Genomic DNA, 20,015 nt, shown 5'->3' with positions numbered 1-20,015 from the left:
AGCGAGAACCTCATCTTAGTGAAAACCCTAAGACCCATAATTGGGTTACATATTAGAATATGTAATATAAGTAGCTTTTATCTCCCGTATTACTGGGTTTTTTACATAATTCGTTTTTAATATTTTTATATTGTTTTGAATTTAAATTTTATTTATTGTAAGTAAGTTAATGATATACTTAGGATTTGATGATTAAAGTGTTTCACAAATAAATGAGATGTATAACCCGGTTTAAAAGTTATACGGGTTTCGTGAGATCCAGCACCCGCTTATTTTTTTAATATAAAATTATTTTTTAATTATAAATAATATCTTTTTTCTTCTTAAAAAATCAGAATTTAATTTTTAATATATCCCTATTTTATATGATTTTTATATCAAATATTTGAGAAGATTAATTTTAGTTTAATGAGATTTTATAATCCATTTAAAGGATATCTGGATTTGGTGATATCCATACCCCCAAGTTCAGGATAAATGCATGAGAATCCTTCATTTACTAACAAAACAATCTTAAGTGGATGTATGGAACAACCAGATAAGTTTATATAGATTTAAGATAAATATATAACACTGTTAATTTGCTATGTGTGTGGCCTTCTATGATAAAATGTTTTGTTATACACCGTGCTATGCACATGGAACAACACTAACTGGTATCAGTCACATCATGTTACATGATAAACACTGTTTTAAACAAATAAGGTATTGTGGAATTTCTATGAAAAAGAAGGTCGGCAAAGATGTGATGCAAGGGTCTGAAAGAGTTCGTGCCGCTTTCTTTGCTGCTGCACAAGTTTATTAGCTAACAATTTAGCATATAAATATGGCATATTAGGTTAACAAAGATGGACTTGTATGAGTTCAAATAAGGGATTAGATCAATAATTTTGTGTCATAAACTAGCCCCCTAAAGAAAGTGTTTATGCGTGCATAGTGCCTGATACAAAATTGAGGAATTGGTTTTGGTTTTCAATATTATAATCTAACAACCATATAACTAATATTAATTTGCTATGTGCATGGCCTAGCTTCTATGATATATCACATGCTATAAGACTATAAGTAGTGTATGTTGTTATACACCGGGTTATGCACATGAAATCAATACTAGCTATCAGTGAAGCACAAGTCATGTTGTGTGCAATACAAATAACCCTAAATCAATACTTCATGTTTACTTAACTAAAACCCAAAACCAATTCCTAGACTTTGCATCAGTCAGTATGTACACCTTCTTTAACCGGCCGGCTAATCTATGACACAACATTATTGTTATAATCACTTATTTAAACTCATACAAGTCAACGTTTGTTAAAACCAGATTACCATATTCACATGTTAATTGATGATATCCTATACGTTTAAACCACTTTTGTCATTTTTTATCCTGCAATATGATACACTATTATTAAAACATTATATAATATAATTATGTTATTAGCAACTATAAATATACCAACCTAAAATCAAACCATTGAACTTCATTTCATATCAGAATCAACTACATTTCCAGCAAATAATATTATTATCATGAGGCAAGACAAAACCGATATCAGAGCGGAGATTGAACAGAGGTTATCAACGAAGAATACAAAATCTGGAAGAAGAACACTCCATATTTGTACGATCTGATCCTCTCACATGCACTCGAGTGGCCTTCGCTCACCGTTGAGTGGCTGCCGGACCGTGATGAGCCAGCCGGAAAAGATTACTCCGTTCAGAAGCTCATTCTCGGGACCCACACATCCAACGATGAACTTAATTACCTTATGATCGCTCAGGTTCACTTACCAGTTCAAGATTCTGATTACAATGCTCGTGATTACGATGACGATCCCTTTAGTTTCGGTAGAATGGGTTGCGTCAATGGCAAGGTTTGTGCATTTTGATTTAGGATTTTTGATTGTGTTAATCTGATTATGATGTTTGAAAATTCAATTGATGTTTGTTGTGGAATTAGGGTTTGCTCGTGTGATTTGAGATGAAATCGATGCATGTTCATGTAAAGTGATGAATCTTAAAAGGTTTGATAGGGTTTATAGTGTGACATGCGAAAAAAGTTTTAACGGTTTTGATTGTGTTAATCTGATAATTAATATGTTGATGTGTGTTTGACAAATAAATTAACGTTAATATGGAATCAGGGTTAGAGATTAGTAGCATAGCTGTCAATAGCACTTGCCATTGGGTGTTTAGTGACCGAACACTTACCGATGATTCCATCATGCTCCGTTTTTTTTCTTATTTTGGTGGTGTGAATGTTTATGTATTGATTATAATTGCTACAATAGTTGACTACTTGATTGTGAAACATTTCTTAAAATTTCAACTACTTTTTCACTAAACATGAAATAGCGCCTATCGCTACGTAGCATAAAGATAGCTTGTCGATATTGACCGTTATTCGCTATTAACAACAATGCTTAGTAGTGTCATCTGAGATGAAATCAATGCATTTTCATGTAAATATGGATCTTAAAAGGTTTGATAGGGTTTATAGTGTGGCATGTAAAAACAGTTTTAGGGTTTTTGATTGTGTTTATATATTTTATTATCTATTATGGTTGAATATATATGATATTTTATTATAGGTACAAATAGTTCAGCAAATAGTTCATGATGGAGAGGTGAACAGGGCTCGTTATATGCCTCAAAACCCGTTCATAATCGCCACTAAAACAATCAATGAAGAAGTTTACATCTTTGATTACAGAAAACACCCATCTAAACCTCCTGTAGGGGGATCATGCAGTCCTGATTTGAGATTGCGGGGCCATAAAACCGAAGGGTTTGGGTTATAATGGAGTAAGTTTAAGCAGGGTCATTTGCTTAGCGGTTCTGATGATGCTCAAATTTGCTTGTGGGATATTAATGGAACCCCCAGAAATAAGTGTTTGAATGCTATGCAAATATATAAGGTGACTTTACATGTTATAGAATTGTAATTTGTTATCGTATTATGTTTCTTGATTTTAATTTCACAAAATGAGATTTAGTTGCTTTGTGAGAGTTTGTTTAGATTAGAAATGTAAACGAGCCAAGAGGCTCCGCTTGTTTGTAAACTAAGCTTAGTCGGATTAACTTGTTTATGTTAACAAGCTGAAATTTTGAAGTCGGGCTTCGCCTGACAAAATTGAACTTTTTATAGTTTACACATATATGTGTAGACTACGAAAGAAGGGGGATTAAATGAGACCCACTCCCGATGTAAAAAGTAATAAAAAAACTCGTTTATGTCGATCATTTATTTTTACAAACTTTAATTTTACTTCCAACTAGTTTTAATAAATGATCGAGAAGAGTTTATCGTGTTTTTTTTATTTTAATATTTTTCACTTGCTAATATCATTTGAGTATAGTCGTGTTATTTGTAATATGTAAATTTATGATTACAATTATCAAAATTAGTTTTTAGACATATCTAAACTTTTTAATGCATATGTAATTTTGTGATTCATATATGTAATCACTAAATTTTATAAAAAAACGTTAAAACTACTCTTTAACAATAATATATATATATATATATAAATAAATTTCAAGAAATATAGTTGGTTATTATGAGTTGTTAAGTTATTTTGAGTTCTGTAGGGAACATAGCCCATAATTTGTATATATTAAAATTTAATTTTACCTTAAACGAGCCAACGAGTGATCCACAAGCCGAGCCTACCTTGGCTTGTGCTGACTTGTTTACATATAAAGCCGGCTCGACTTGTTTATAGAATGAGCTGATTTTTAGCAAGCTTCGTTTACAAATGAGCTGATTTTGAGGGAGTCGTGAGCCTTTTGTACAACCCTAAATTTCAAATTATCTTACAATTTGATAGTATTTAGTTATTACAGTTTTGCCACAGTTTTAACTCACATAAGAAAAAGGCAAGTGTATGATATGATCTTTTTTCTTACACAAATACAGACAAGAATGTGATGAATTCACTTCTTTGATCTTTCAATGTTCAACAGGTTAATGATGGTTTTGTAGAAGATGTATCATGGCATTTGACTAATAAAGATGTGTTTGGCTCTTGTGGGAACGACAAATACTTGCACATCTGGGATGTCCGGAATGCTCCAAAGCCAAAGCAAAGTATAGTGGCCCACCAAAGTGAGGTCGGTATAACATTTTATCACATGCTAATAACAAGTCAGTCATTCATGATGTGTTTATGCTTTTTTGGATAGGTTAACTGTTTAGCTTTCGATCCGAATAACGAATGGTTTATGGCAACCGGGTCAACTGACAAGACCGTGAAGTTGTTTGACTTGCGAAAACTCAACTCTACTGTCCATACCTTTCAGTTTCACACGTAAGAGTTCTTACATAAGTTTTCTTTGAAGTGTGTTTTTTTATAATAGGTTTTAGCCCATGTGAAAACTGAAGTATATCAGTACCATAGGTACAATCTATTTGGATAAAGGCAGAAGTTTTTATAAAAACAATAAATAATTAAATATATTAGGACCAATGGTATACATTTAAAGTGGGTCTAGCTCAAAGATTTTATTATCGCGACTAAGTAACAAATAATTCTTGAGCATTTTGGTCAATTAATATAAAAGTTAAAATTTGGATGAGTCAGTGGGCTAGACTACGAAAATAATGGAAAATTCCCCAAATCGTCATAGTTTGACCAACATTTGCCAGAAATAACTTAGTTTTCAACAAATCTCAAAAATGGCCAGACAATTCCGTCGGAACCGACGGAAATAAAGACTGATTGGACGGATCAGTATAGCCTATCAGATGCTGACACGTATTTAAATTTTCTGGCGGATCCGACGGATTCGTGTTCTAGGAAACATAATAATAGACAATCGGATCTGACAGTTTAGTTCATGCTTCCGACAGATTCGTTTGTTTAATTTATACGTCCAACATTTTCAATTTGGGGGTTTTTGATTTTGAGTTATAGAGTGAATTTGAAGACAATGGTTGTGTTCTAGCTTCTCGAAAAACAAAGAAATTTACCTATGGATTTGCTTGATTTTGTCGAGAAATACGAAAGATGGAGATGAAGGTTTAGAGGTTGAGAGGCAGAAGATGAAGAATTTCGTCGGATCCATTATCGAAGCAAGCGTTTCTTTAACGAATTCCGCAAGATACATTAATACGTTAAAACATGGCGCGAGTTTATAGGTGCGCAAATTTGTCGGATAGTGTTGAAATTCCGTTGGATCCAACAAAAAAATAGGCTATCTTGAACCATGTTGAAAGTGTTGGTCAAATAGGTTATTTGAGGAACTTTTCCAGAGCATAAACAATTTAACTAAAAGAGTAGATTAAACTAATCGACTAAAGAGGGTTATTCAGGTCAAACCACACGGACTAAAGTTGTATTTAACTCTTATTTTATTTACAACATCTGTTGAATTATCGTATTATGTTATTACATCAATGAGGTGTGTCAAGTTGGATGGAATTCACAAAATGAGAAAATTTTATCTTCTAGTTGTGCTGGTGGGAGAGTCATGGTGTGGGATCGTAGCAGGTATAATGCACTTGAATTGTATATAATTATCGCAAATTGGGATTTCATTTAAAAAAATGTTTCTTTAACTAATTGGCTTTGAAAACACAGGATTGACCAGGAACAAACGAGTAAGGATGCTGCTAATGCCCCCCCCCCCCCCCCGAGTTATTATTTGTCCACGGTGGACACACAAAAAGAGTTACAGATTTTTTCATGGAATCCGCGTGATGAGTGGCTTGTTGCCAGTGTTGGAGAGGATAATATCCTTCAAATATGGCAGATGGATGAAAGCATCTACCATGAAGAAGATGGTTTCCCTCCAAAAGAAGCGTGAGGCGTTTTGATTTAATGTTTACATTGTGTCTAATGGATGGATTTATATTGTTCGGTAAATGACATATACAATTAGGTATTGAAAGTTTTGAGGTGGTTTAGGTTATATGATACAATTTTTTTTTTGAACGACAACAAAGACTATATATATAAATATACAAAATTAGATACAAAGGTCTAAAAAAGACCAAAATTCCACTCGAGTACAACACCTAAAAAACCATCTTATAAATATTCAAATATTAAAACGTCTCCACTTCTCCCAAGTTAGAGCCCTTCTTTCAGACCCGTTTTTTATCCATAGAAACGCTAGCGACTTGATGTCTCCAACAACCTCCCCCAATATGGCCGGTCTCCCGTTAAATACCACCTCATATCTAGCCTTCCAAATTACTCACAATGCGGTGAGGCAAACCCCTTGAAACATCTTCTTTTTGTCACTATTGAAGCCCGAATAGTTGTACATCTCCAAGATATCTCGGACACTAAAAGCATAGCAATTTGGCATATTACACCAAAGTGCAATTATTTGCCAAACATCATGTGCAAAACCGCAAGAAGTAAAAATATGCTCCACTGTTTCATCTACCTCCCCGCACAACGGACATAACACCGACCCAAGTACAATATTCCTTTTTGCCAATTCAACTAACGAGGCCACACGTTCCAACCCCACCCGCCACGCGAGGACACATACTTTCTTTGGAACCCAATTGTTCCAATCAGAGTCCCAAGCCGCGTCCGGATAGCACAATTCCCCCACGCAGTTTTTAATACTATTAATCGAAAAGTTTGATCCGTCTAGGCCCCATATTAATATGTCAATCCCGTCCTCAACGGTCGCCCCGCTACAAAGGATTAGAAGTTGCCTAAACTCATTGATCTCATCAGTCGAAATCAATTGCCTATACCAACTCCAAACCCCACACAATTCCCTTTCATAAATTACCAATCTGTCACCCACTTTGCACCCTTTCATGCGTTCAAGCTTAAACAATAAAGAAAACTGGTCTTTGAGAGGGGACTCTTTAAGCGGGGACTCCTCGATCCAATTGTCAACCCAAAACATTGATTCTGACCCACTACCGATCACCCACTTCATGTTGGACCATAAGTTAATACCCAAAAAATCCAAGGAAACCGAAACATTACCTATATTCCTCCACGGGCCCGCAATTACCATTTTGACAGGAATGAAAATTCCACAATCTCGCCATGTGGTGAATCGCCCACACCACTTTACGCCACAACCCATTTTTCTCTTGTTTAAATCTCCACCACCATTTTGCGAGCATAGCCAAGTTCGCGACCGAAAGCGAACCCAAACCAAGCCCGCCTTTCCCAACTGGGGCAATAACTTTGTCCCATGCTACCAATTTATTTTTGCTTTGTCTTCCGTTCCACCCCAAAAAAACACTCTTCTTATACGCTCCAGTTTCTTCAATCCCCTACTAGCGCACGAAATAACGAAAAATAATTAGTCGGAAGCGAATTTAACACCGATTTTATAACCGTTAGCCGACCCCCAAACGAAAGGTTTTTCGCCTTCCATCTAGATAGTTGTTTTTTAAAGGGCTCAATTATCGAGTCCCAAGATTTAAGAAGGTTCATGTTCCCTCCAACATTTAAACCAAGATGACAGAATGGTAAATCGCCCACCTACGTTCCCCTTCGTCCACCTTCGTTCCAAAAACCCGACATTTGCTTAGGTTTACTTTTAGGCCCGACACCGCATGAAAAACCCGCAAAATTCTTCTCAAGTTTACCGCGTTGGCCGTGTTCAATTCGCCCAAAAACACCGCATCATCCGCATACAAAAAATGAGACAAAATTGGACCATTATGCCCCACCCTTGTCCCGCGAAATAACCCCACACTGCCTCTTTCAACATACCCGATAACCCCTCCATTGCTATTAGGAACAATAACGGTGACAACGGATCCCCTTGGCGGATCCCTCTGGTGCATTGGAATTCGCGAGTCGGAGACCCGTTAACAAGAACCGAAGCTCGAGCCGAAACTATAATGGCATTTACCCACCTCCTCCACCGAGTTGGGAACCCCATCTGGATAATAATCGAGTCCAAGTATCCCCAGTTAACCGAGTCATATGCTTTATCAATATCCACTTTGAACAACATACCCTTCATCCTCGACTTGTTTAACCAAGCCAAAACTTCATTTAAAATTAGTGGACCGTCTAGAAAACTCCGATTTGCCAAAAACGCAAATTGTTCGACGGATATAAGCCCTCCGATTACTGATTTTAGCCTCCCAACCAAGACTTTTGACACCACTTTGTTAATACACCCTATTAAACTTATCGGTCTAAAGTCCGCTAGGTGCACTGGATCTTTTTTCTTTGGGATTAAAGCAATAAAAGATGACATGCAACCCCAATTGAACGAGGAGCCCCAGAAGAGTTCATAAAAAATTCTCATAAAATCATATTGTAGATAGCCCCGACACCTTTTTATAAATTTAAAATTATACCCTTCCGGGCCTGGGGCCCTATCCCCCTCACAATCCCAAACCGCATTCTTTATTTCCTCTAACGAAAACGGTCGTGTCAACCCATCCATCTCTCCCTCCCGAATTCTAGCTAAGTTCGGACAAATTATTTTGGGTCTATGGAATACCGGGTCAGCAAATTTTCCAGCAAAGAACTCAAAAACAACCTCTTTCAATAACAACGGGTCTGTGACCCATTCCCCATTTAATAATAACCCATGCATGCGGTTTCCACTTATATTAGAGTTCAAGACACCGTGGAAGAAACTTGAGTTTTCGTCCCCCTCCATTGCCCACTTGGCTCGGGATTTTTGCTGGAGATCCCAATATTTAACCATGTTAAAACCTTCCACCACATTTTTACAATCTAGCTTATATTCCACCTCTAAATCAGAAAGATTCCACCTTTCTGCAACCGACTCCAATCTCCTTATTTCCCAAATTCTGAACTCCACTTCTCGCTCGGTCGTTGATTTTTCGCAGGCTAACCAATTTCTTATACGCCCTTATAACCATCTTAATTTCTGCACTTCGACTCAATTAATTCCAAGAAACCGGGCATTTCCAACCAAGAATTAAAAACACGAAAAGGCGTATGGCCAAAATCAATCGGAATCGGAGCGAGAAGAACTGGCCGGTGATCTGACAATTCCTTGGAAAGAACAGTTAGAGATGCCGAAGGCCAAGAGTTCATGAATTCCTGACAAACTAAGAATCCGTCCAATTTACTAAATTTATCGCCCCGATCGGAAATATATGTAAACTCGCCCCCACCCATTTGGTATTCCACCAACTCGGCCTCGTCAATAAAATTGTTGAAATCAAGCGCGCTTGACGGAACAAACTCAGAGTTTCTTCTTTCTGTTTCGTTTCGGACTTCATTGAAGTCACCAACAAAAACACATATACCCCCTAACAACCTCCTAAGCATCAAAAGATCATCCCATAAACCCCTTCGTTCAACCGCATCATTAGGGGCGTATATGCTTATAATATTCAGCTCCAAATCGGAGCCTAAAATTTTGCCACTCAAAGCTAAGTATCTCCTATTCTTTATAACACCTGACTTGTTAAAAAAAGTAGGATCCCAAACACTCAAAATAACCCCCCCCCCCCCCCCCCCCCCCCGAGAATCCGACAGCCTCCACCCGATCAAAATCAAAAATCGATCTGCCCCAAAATTGACTAATCTGTGTGTGATGCATTATACCCACCTTCGTTTCCTGAATTGCTAAAAGATGTACCTTGTGACTTGTTTTCAGCCCTTTAACCCACTTTGCTTTACCCCGAACACTAACGCCTCTAATATTTAATGACAAACAATTCATTAATTCACATTTATGTCACCTTCACCTTCAATTATTTCTCGAAGAAGAACACCATGGTTGCCCAAATCAGCTCCCAATTCCTCTCCAATTTTCATCTACTTCCATCTCCATCTCCACATTAATACCACCACCAACCCTTTCCCGGTCACCGCCATCCGTCAGACCTTGCGACATTGAAACTGTCTCTGACTGGTTGGCGACCTCGGACGGACCAACGTTAATGTCAACCCTAACCTCCTCCCCTATTAGATGATCAACCAATCCATCATTCCCAGATTTATCAAAAGCATTTCTAGGCCCATCCTTAGCTAGGCTTCTAAAAGACCTTGGTCTTTTCCTGGAAGTTTGATTAAGCCCACACCAATTTCCTTTTTTATTCATATTTTTAAAACTGACTTCTGCCGCCTCAAATACAAAAGTTGGGAACTGGGGCCCACCTCTAGCTAGCTCATCCTCTTTCCCAATGCAATTTCCTGACACTTCCCCATGCCCGCCACCTTTTCAACATCCTTTGATAACCCATCAACTCTTCCACTTCCTCCACCGTTGACGCTTTCCAGTACACACACGTTCATGTTTGAATCCGAGCCATCCGGCTGAATTTCACCTTCTTCTAATGATTCCATTAGTTTCCCACCTTTTATCCGATTCAACCTCTTTCGGTTTGAACTTAAAAGAAGTTGACAGATCTTCCGACACCCATACTTCATATTCCAAACCTTCACTCAACACCACTACCTTCTCTTCAATTCTCCTCCCGCCATGAATTAGAACATTACACATTCCTTCCGAATTATCCAAGTCACCCCAAGAAAACTTGGACGGCGAGACAACCTTTCCAAACAATTCGCCTATTTTATCAAATGAACTTCCGTACCGAAGACCAATGGGTAGCCCGAAAACTCTTATTGCAATCCGGCTTACAGGCTCACACTGGCCATTCCACATTATAGCACATTCGAAATACAAACCCCATTTCTCCTTTTTGTTATTCAAAAAATCAGAGGCGGCAGATGCCTCCTCGATTTCGATTAAGACACTTAAGCGCCCAAGATAAGAAAACGCTGCATCCCCCACACCCAATTCTATCAAAATCTCGCGTAGTGCTACGAACTCCATAACACCTTTGACCTCCACCACTAACGCCGTGCCCAAGCATTGAACCTCGACTCGGAATGGCCACTGACTTTGTGGACACACCTCCAGGATTTCTTCCATATTGCACCACACTTTTGTAAGATACCCCTCCCTCCCACCTCCGGTGTTACCGAAGGTACCTTCTCGGCACTCTCCTTGTTCACACCATAAGTACCGCGTTGGTTTACTGCTTTTCCAACCCCTTGCCGTTGCTCCCTGCCAAACCTTGCCACCCTCACCGTCACTTTCGAGTCTAAGGTCTTCATCTCATTAAGATTCCCTACCATTCCCCTTGAATCTGATGAAACCGAAATAATCTCCCCATTTATCCTTCTTCCTAGCCACGTACCTTTCCGAGACCTTGAAAAGTACTCCGAACATGTGAACTCGTCGTCCCTTTCAGGATACAATAGAATTTTGATATTCTGATTTTGAAGGTTAAATATTTCTATTTTTTTTCTTTTGTGTTAATAAACAAAAATAAAAATACACTCATTCTATATAACATACAAAATAAAAAACATTTTAATAGATGTAAAACACAAAAGATTGACTTATAAAATTAGATCTTTACTTGTGTAATTCAAATCTAAAAAATACTTTATAATAACATAAGCGGGTCATGGGCAACATATTTAGTAAGTTACAAACAGAAATCGCAACAAATTGGGTCAGTACACATTTTTTATACATGCATCAATCGTTGACTACTCGGAAAAACCCTACATTAGCGATGCAGTCGATTCACCAATTGTCGTTTCAATCACAACCACCATCATCGTCAATCCTTCCAAGCGAGCCCACATTTCCGCTAGCACTAAACGCGTGCAACAGTAGAAACACACTAACAAAACTTTTATCATCCACCATATCTAAACCCCTATTATGGGCTCCTTCGAAACAATCCACATCAAAAACCTTATCATCATTTGAATCTGACTCATACGGATATCTCGCAATCACATAATCCCCAACCACCACCAAGAACGGGTTTGATGTTGTCACTGTGCTAACCACATCTTCATGCTGTCTCTCCAGCTATATCTTCCAAATATTTTTCGGACACGATAGCAGCTGACTTTTTTTTCGTTTGGATTGATAGATTGTGTGTACGAGTGACTATTGAATATAGAGCTGATCTACGGTTTCTTGATAATGTTAACATGTCCCCGGCTACCTTTTGTCATCTTGAGAAAAACCTGTGTGTAACAGACTGAAAAAACAGCTCTGTAGTCGAAATAACCGAACACAAACAAAAACCAGTGGTTTGGTTTTATTTTTCGTGAAAACTGAATCTCTAGTTTTATTTATGTTTTGATTTTGCGTCTAATTAATACTAAAAACCTAAACTGAATTTATAAAATTTTCTTTTTTAAATTTCATTTTTGTAAAAACTGAAAAAAACAAAAAAAAACTGAGAAGAAAGACTTAATAAATTTGATATTCAAATTTAACACAATTACGTAGATGGTCTCTGATATTTTTCCAAAGTAACAAGATTTGGTACTAAGGTTTAAAAGTCACATGTATGGGTACTAAGGTTTTAATTTTTTAATAACATTAGGTACTAACTTTAACTTCCGTTAAATGTTAACAGAATTGATGGGCATGTGCAAAAAGCTAAGGGCATAATTGTCATTTCACCTTCTTACTTAAATTGTCATACTAATCAGAACGTGTATTTATTGACGACTGATACGCCGTGCGAACTTAAATGAAAACGCATTGTTGTAAAGTAAGAACGGTTTTTATTCATTTTTCTTCTAAATATGATACTTTTTTTTTGTATCATATGGTGTATCAATTGCCAATAATGTACTCATACTATGACGAACATGTCTGATTGCTGACCAAGCAACATTGTACCATTGTCGTTATTTTAAACGGCGCCAATATTCATTTGTATTTGATCAATTTGAAGCACATTTTTATGGTTTCAAACTTACGTCAGAAAATGCTTATTTGATGAAAATTGTTGAAAATAAACATTTTTTTATCTTAAACAATACCAAGTACCGATACTATATCCCATCGATTTGTGTTCGGAATAATTTATTCTTTTTTGCTTGTAAACTATACTGATTGCCGATGGCAACAAATCGAGTAGAACTGATACCGACCAAACAACCTGATTTGCAGATTAAAAACTCAGCCTCGCCAAGTGAGTTCAGGCTTTACTACATTCAACATTCATTTGAGTTGTTATAAAAGTAACACACACGTTCCTAAACTACATTCATTTGAGTTTTTATATTAACAAGTTATTATAAAAACTTGTTAATTCATTTATAGGCTCGCCTACGGAAAATAACGGTCGTGAAACACCTAATTTCATAATAACCGTCATCACTCACTTACACAATTGAATTTCCTGGCAAGCAACAAAAGCATTGCCCTACTACCATAGAAACAACCATTACCAATTTCTACTAACTACCGTCACCGTTTAACTTCCACCCTTAAGAAGGGACAAGTTCGTGTGAGGAACTTTGATAGATCAGACCATTTAGTAAACTCAAAAATACATACACTTGAAATTCTTTCTTTTATACTTTGTACATAACTCTATCAGTATGCACACTAGGTATGAGCATTTGGTACTTGGTACCGGTACCGAACCGGTACCGATTTTGGTATCGAATCGGTACCAAAGTTTTGAGTTTCGGGATCGGTATGGTACCGGTACGGTACAGTACGGTACCGGTATTTCCCGAATTTTTACCTTCAATACCGGTACCGTCCCGGTACCGAACTGAATATTTCGGTACCGGTACCGATACCAAGATTTGGCGATTTTCGAGATCGGTATTTTCGGTACCGGTACGGTACCAAGCTCATCCCTAATGCACACCATCCCAAAACATATCAATAGGGGATGTAGAAATCACTTGATCTTCTACACTTCAGTCTCAACAAGATTCCCATGAACTGGACCCTTGAATGAGTAAACAAGGTTCAAATATTCAAACCATCACTAACTACAAAAACTTCATAGTTAGTTCTCCCTTTCGATAGTTTTTGCATTTTCTAGTTCTTGCACTGCCTAGATTATCACACACTTAAGTTTTTATATTTGAGAGTTTCACTTTGTCTTGCAAAACTCAACCTATGCGAAAAATTGGTCTATAGGATAATTGCATCTAAACGAAAACTAGGTTAGCAAGGCCATCTTCATGCAGAAACAATTATGTAGCGAAAGTAGGTGAACGATGTCGAAAGGTTAATTAAAAACATTTGTTAAATACCTTTACTAGTAAGGGCAACTAAGGAGTGGAATCCACAGGGATTTAGTGGAAAATGCTAATCAAGTTCAATACTTAGTAACTAATTATACTAGGCGGACAAACGATGTCAATCGATTTAAAAGATTTGTGAAACGAAAACACTTTTGCTTTAATTTGTAAACAACTATTAAAGATTAACCAATCTCTAGGTTTCAGGTTTTGAAGCAAGTTGGATAGATAATTAAACCTATTGAATTGTATGATTTGTTTGAATCAATAAACCAAAAAACTAAATGTTTGACTATGTTGATTATCAGAACTTAATCCGAATGATTGATACGGATAAACAATAATCTAGTTGATTGCCAATTTTAGGTGTTGATCAATTATTCAGTATCATGGTTAAAGATAGTTAAGTCAATGACACTAAGAACTCAATCCTAATTGTTGATGACCACAAATCATTTAATTGATAAACTGCAAATCAATCGATTACCAAAAACACTTTAAGCACACAAACAAAATCTAAAAGTTAAGGTTTAGAGTACCAACAATCCAACAAACAACTCAACCCTACGCCCGGAGTAGGTCACGAGCGGATTAGCCCTGCATAAACATCTTCATTAGCTTTCTTGATTCTTGAATGGATGATGGCATGGATGATTGTGATGATTGGAGGGTGTAAGAATGGTGGAAAAAGGGTCGAAGTTCGTCAAAATATGTTAGGGTATGAAGGATAGCCGTCATAGGGTTGAACCGGGTTTAAATAGTAAGCCAAAAAGTCAAAATCCTGTTTTTCCGTCTAGGCGACCATAGGCTGCGGTCGCCTCACCGTAAGCTACGGTGGGGACCGTAGCTTACGGTCCGCCTGCTCTGCCTTACGGTGGCAGTCCCCACCGTAAGCTACGGTCCGCCGAACTGTTTCTCCCATAACCTCTTTGTTATAGCTCCGTTTAACGCCCCGTTTTAGGCCACGTCTTCGTCTTCAAATTCTCTATCACTCCACATAATAAAATCTTCATTTCTACTCCATATCAAATGCTCCAAGTTAGCTCCTTTAAGCTCCGCTCACCTGTAGACGTAAAACCACTCAAAGTAATCGTGTCCAAGACATATAAACACACAAAACACATGATATAACTTACTTAACACATACTATTTCAACCACACATCACATTTCCACACTTGTTCTTTTTCGTCCCGAAAAATATTTACAACGGAATCAGAACCGGAAACTGTTTTACCAAACACTTGAATTATTTTTATTAAGCATAGATAACAAAAAAATCGCGATTGCTGATACTGCTATCCACTTAAATCCATGCCCTATTACTTATCGGGACAAATAAGGTGTGACAAATTCGTTAGTTTATATGATTCAATGGGACCCACACATCAAAGCCCTGAAGCTGCCTTGCCATACTACATCATGGTTTTACCGACCCAGACCACCCCAACTTGACTTAAACCATAAAATTATACGATCAAAACTATGCACAACCAAGTGTACAATTTTAAGCCTATATGTAAAAGCTAAAACAATCAAGGATATTATCGTCCAACCTAAACTTAAGCATCAAAGTCTACCAGAATGACCATTAGATACAATTAAGGTGCAATTAGGTAACTATCTAGCAAATGGTCCCCACTAAATGGCATACCCCCGTTATCAAGCAACACCCCAAAGTCCGTCTCCATAGGTGAATATACACGAATTCATCTCTAGGGCTTACATATGACGTGTCCCTTGTGGTCCGTTTCTTAATGGTAATAGGACGCGAGCAAGGGAACCCCATATGACTATAGCGTGGGTGATCAAGTCAGTAGTGTATTTGTACTTAAAAAGCACATAATGATCATATTTAATATTACTTATATTGGGCAGAATAACTGCAGGTTTGCTCTATGAGCTCTTTTAATATTCATAAATCCACTTAGGAGATATGAATACCCAGATGATATACCGTATAAAGACCCATGGTTTCCGAACCCTAGAGCTTCCCATTAATACATGATTTAAGGTTATAAAATTGTACGCCTATGAAGCGTTAACCACTTAAACTAGAAGTATTTTTATTTATGTTTATATCACTATCCATCTAGCATACTCTAACGTTAAGCTTATCTAAGCATCGTTCAATAGTCTATTAATATTTAAAAATTCTTTTGGTGATCAAATCTAACAAAAGGTTTGAATATGGCCCGATTTTCATCCCAATCCTTACACAGGCTTAGCTAAACAAACAAAACCCGAAGATGTTTTCCACTAAAATCAAGCAATTAAAGGCTCAATTAAGTCAACAACCAAACTGTCCTTTCATTCTTAAAGGCTGAGCCTATCGATACATCCCAAATTAAGTGCGTTTCTATTCTTTTTTATTTTGTATTATTATTATTTTAGTTTTTATTTTTTTATATTTCTTTTATTTTATTAGTTTCATTATTATACATATATATATATATATGTATGTATATTAGTTTTAACAAATAGTTCCCAATTATTTCTAACATTTTCCATTGTTTTTGCAAAAAAATTTTAAATTCGGGACATGTTTAATATTTTTCACCTTTTCAAATTCAATCCCGCATCCCCATACTTAAACTTTACATTGTCCCCAAACTAATTTATTGTTTTAAAAAAGATTGAGTGTGGTATACAGAAATTGCTACACAGACACAAGTAAAGACGACTCTAAGTATAACCCAAACATTAATAACCATACACATTATATAAAGGTTCAACACTACCACAAACCAAACATAGTTCAAACAAAAAAACAACTACACATACCCAAAAGTTTCATACCGTCACCCAGCCACCCAAAACAAATAATAACATGTTCAACAGTAACATAAAAGATAATGAGAGACACAAGGACCTGATCAGCCGATCAGCGAGTGCTCAATAATATGGTGGTTGTGGGTCACCAAAGACAGACCGCATCGTCTCCATCACACCAGAAAAATTAAAGGCATCAGACGAGTTACCCACACCTGAATCCTGCGCCGCATCTGCATTAGGGTCAATCCAACATAAATGGTGCAACTGCGGTTGCAGATATTGAACACTACCATCATAAGGGTCCAAAGTGGTGTAATCAATCATAGGTGGGTTTGCCACCATCAGTTCCCCCTGATGCTATGCCTCATGCGTCTTTCTATGGAAATCATCACGGTACCTGTCATTAATGTCTTGATGAAAGTTATACACATGTTTGGTTCCACATCTCCATTCTGTCATAAACTCTCTGAGTTTCCCTTCGCTGCAGTTCCGCCTTCCGATTATGCTGATCGTACATGTATTGTAAATCACTACTCCACCCTCCATAAAAATACGGCCTCGAATTCTGAAGCCACTCGGTCATCCTTACATCGTCTTGCACCATCCCATGTGGTTGCTGAACCAGGATGAACTGGGACTGCTCAAACGAATCACCCCATGACTACTCTAAACACCACCCATTGGTGACGCCACATCACTGGTCCCCCAACCATCGGTTCATAAACCTCTTCAATAACATCCTTACCATCACCACTCTTTAACGCCTTCAACAGTGTCTTTGTATCCCAATGTTTCAAGATCAAATATTCATCCGTTTGGTAAGTCATCCAACTTTCTTTCTCCATTTGTTCCATCAAAAATTGGTAATGGATTTTCTTGACCCTTGGTGTATCCTCCACGGATGGAACCCTTCATTTTCAGTAAAGCCATGATCAATCGGCAGTGAAGTATAATCAATTTTTTCTTCGATTCTCATGCCTCCCAAATGTTCATCAGAACCAAATACCAAAACGAAATCTCCGGCTCCCCTTTCATCAATGCATATAAAATTGGTATCTCCCACATCCGCACGCTTGTTCTATCCCCTCTTCGTGGCATAACATTACTAATCACCAAACTTAACAATAGCCTAACATGTCCCTTCAAATTATGTCTTAGCAAATAGTGACTCATTCCCTGTTTGAATAATTCAGTCTTCATCATTTCATACAAGGATGTAACATACGGCATTTCAAAACCCTAAAATATTTAATACCATATTTTATATGTTAGATTTAAACGAATTTAATACATCGAAAAATCGATTTAAATGATGTCGACTAAACAAACATGATAAATAATAAAATTATAAATGTTGAATTATCAAAATAGTCAATACCTCGTTTAACCGACCGAACAGTCAATAACATTAACCGAATATTTTTGAATAATGAATGTTACTTATAGGTTTACAGTGTAAAGTTTAGTTTAATTAAGAAACAAAATGGAGGGGTTATTTCTGCCAAATATTGAAACTTGATTTGAAGGAATATATTGCTCGTCTTTGCTTCGATTTTCCGGTGAAAGTTACTGTAACTAAATTTATAAAGCTAATCATTAAGAAATCAATTAGATCGATAATCAAGGTGATTAGCATTTGCTTACAAGCACACTAACGGTTTCTTAATTAGAAACACAAAACCCTATATATTTATATCTCCCTGTCATATTCACACCGCCGCCGCCTTGTAAATGGCCGGAAACCACCGCCGCACTCTGTTGTCACCGAGACAGCCATCACCATTATCGTTGTTTGTTTGAAGGAAAGCCTCCCTGTTCGCTCAAATCGTAGCCAACCAATATCACTGAAGACACCTTGTCTTTCGGCCACCCATCTTGACTAGCGCCGCCGATTACTGGAAACGCCATCATCCCCGAGTGCTCTCCGCTTCACCGTGTCAAGCCGCTGTCATCGAGAACTTGATTAAGTACCGCCGCCGCCACAAATCTGCCACCATTGAAGGTAACTGGCGAAATAAAATTGATTCCTACTACTTGTTTATACTCATTGTTTCTACTTAACAAGTTTTATAAAGGAATTTAGTGTGATCAATCGTTTAAAAAAATGATAATAATAATAATAATAATAATAATAATAATAATAATAATAATAGATTCTCTTGGCTATATATGAATGGATTTTTATGGAGTTATCACGTTTACTTATCGTATGTTCGGAGCAAACCAAAAGAAGTTTGATTCTTAAATACTCACCCATAGATAAAGGTTATCATATTTTCTTTACAATTGTTTTGAATAATAATCAAATTCTAATGTACTCTAATTCTAAACTATGGAGTGATAAAAGACCTGTTCTGGTATAAAATTATAAATCAAGGTTTTTAAACATAATTAGTTTAATTTGTAAAAGTAATGGGATTATAGGTTCTTGTGGTTATTTGCGGACAAGTAGATTGCTTTGCTATTTGGCTTATCAATTAAGGTACGGATTCTGTGGTATTTAAATAATAGCATAAATATTGTTTACATCGATCTCATAGTGTACAGGTTTCGTGGCCTTACACTTGTAGCGTCATACTGTGTCCTTGTTCTCGTAATATATATATCGGTTCTTGAGTTGTTAGTCGTACAAAAACCTATTTCATAGTATCGTGTCACTGCCACCCTTATTAAGTCTTTTCTTTATTTATTGCAAATGGTTAGATTGCTATTGTTAAATTGATAAGTGAAACTGTCATGCATGCGATAGAATATATTTTATTGCAATCATTATCTCATGTTCCTAATAGACCATTATACGTTGACCGACTGCTATTGAGACATATAATATTGAATTGACATTGATCATTGTTATTGTCTTTTATTTGACTTCAATACCAAGCATTTATCCACCTATGGGGACATAGGACGTCAATCGAGACACCTTTGACGTGCTCTATCTTTGGTGGAGCGATTAGTCCACGGCGTCTCTATATTATTGTGCGACGAGAGCACTTATTGATTTACTGATTATTGTGAGGCGTATGGATAGATCCTGGGTAAATTGTTACTGGAGTGAGATGGTTAGGTGTGTGTGCCCACATTCCTATCTCACTTAATTATTGGTGCATTAGTCTATAGCTAATGTACATACTGCATTGTTACTGTTACTGTTATTGTTACTCGCTCACATGGGTATTTCCATAGATAGATTGTTATTGTACCGACTCATAACTGATCGTTCA

The 20,015-nt window shown here is 37.0% G+C and overlaps 1 pseudogene across 1 annotated transcript; it reads left to right on the top strand.

The window, feature by feature from the left end:
* The first annotated feature begins 1,533 nt into the window (after nt 1-1,533).
* Nucleotides 1,534-5,811, top strand: LOC143633291 (histone-binding protein MSI1-like; annotated as a pseudogene). The gene is made up of 6 exons (XR_013153652.1): nt 1,534-1,877; nt 2,595-2,921; nt 3,970-4,116; nt 4,189-4,313; nt 5,400-5,495; nt 5,586-5,811. The product of XR_013153652.1 is annotated as a histone-binding protein MSI1-like (transcript).
* Nucleotides 5,812-20,015: the final 14,204 nt, after the last annotated feature.

This window comes from Bidens hawaiensis, unplaced genomic scaffold (genome assembly GCF_021521415.1).
Source record: "Bidens hawaiensis isolate Kalapana, Puna unplaced genomic scaffold, B.hawaiensis_p1.1 tig00006667_1, whole genome shotgun sequence".
NCBI lineage: Eukaryota > Viridiplantae > Streptophyta > Magnoliopsida > Asterales > Asteraceae > Bidens > Bidens hawaiensis.
This window is presented reverse-complemented; position numbering and strand designations above follow the sequence as displayed.